Source organism: Octodon degus, unplaced genomic scaffold (assembly GCF_000260255.1).
Source record: "Octodon degus isolate 3935 unplaced genomic scaffold, OctDeg1.0 scaffold00004, whole genome shotgun sequence".
Classification (NCBI taxonomy): domain Eukaryota; kingdom Metazoa; phylum Chordata; class Mammalia; order Rodentia; family Octodontidae; genus Octodon; species Octodon degus.
The window spans coordinates 13,905,417-13,906,757 of NW_004524580.1; positions in this window are offsets into that span (position 1 = coordinate 13,905,417).

The following is a 1,341-nucleotide window of genomic DNA, read 5'->3' on the forward strand; positions in this document are numbered from 1 at the left end:
CTAACTTTAACTGCCAATATAAAGAGAAAGCCTGTTCAACTTTTAGTAGATGTTCATGTAGATGCATCAGTAGTTACCCAGCCAGTGGTCCCACTTGGAAACTGGAAAGTACCCAGTGTTTACCCTAGGTCCTGTAATTTATGTTCCCCCAGTAATAATAACATTGGCTATTTTATTTGAGGCAATACCCAGTAGCCATAGAAGATATAAAGGGATTAAACCCCATATTTAAGAGACATCTGCTATTGGATGTACAAAATGTTCTGACTAGTCTTTTTATAATTACAAACTTAAAAAAGGTTATTACCTTCTAGATCCCTCTGCTAATGTCTCAAAATCTGTTCAAAATACATCAAATCGGTGGTATGTGAAATACTAAAGTCCCCTGGATGCTGTCTTTGTCATTTTTATGGGAAGTCATTACTGTCTACTTGATACAAACCTTTGACTATATTCCTAATTATTCTGTCATTATTATTTGACCCATGCACATTTGTTTCTTCAGCTTTGTCTCCTCCAGTCTCAAAGCTATATGTCTACCCAAGATAAAAATGCCTGGTGTCTATTGAGGGCCTTTAGATAGAACCTCTGACTGTCAGTCAACAACTATGACTCCTTTCAGCCTGAAGAACCCAGAGTGGTCATCGCCCATGGTTCCCTCACAGCAGTTCGTGTTACTTCTTCAGAGGGGGGAATGCTGTAGGCAGCTGAATTAGATAGAAATACTATAGGGAGTCAGACAGGGCCAGGCCCTCAAGGAGACAATATGGAAGACAGCGTGACTTTGCAACTTGGAAGAGACAGACACTCCCATATGGGCCAGACCTCAAGACAAAAGAAGATACACAGCTACATACTTCCCTAGGGATGGGCATCAGCGATTGATATTCTGAATAGGTATCAACCACCTTGAAAGAGCTTAAATGAGTCACTAACCTACCCCTCAACAGGAAGAGACTCTGTCCCTTCCGTATTCATGCCTGCTTGCTATGTGACTTGTTTCCCCATTTAGTACTGGATTCAATCAATTTTACCTGAGCAATGGTGCTTGTAATCTCATTGGTTGACCACAGTTTTGTTCCACCTCATGCCCACCTAAGAGAGTTCCCATGTCTTCTCCACCAACTTAGACCCGCCTCACTGCATGATTTTGCAGATCCCTGGGGACCACCCACTCTGGGCCCCCTTCTGTCTCTGTCTCAAACAGGAGATTTCTTTCCTCCAATGAATATATTCTGCTCATAAAAAACCTCAGTGCTATACGTATAAAGTTAGTTGCCTTTCACTTAAAGACTTACCACTTTTCTAACAGACAGAAACCTGCTGTATAAATGTCTTTAA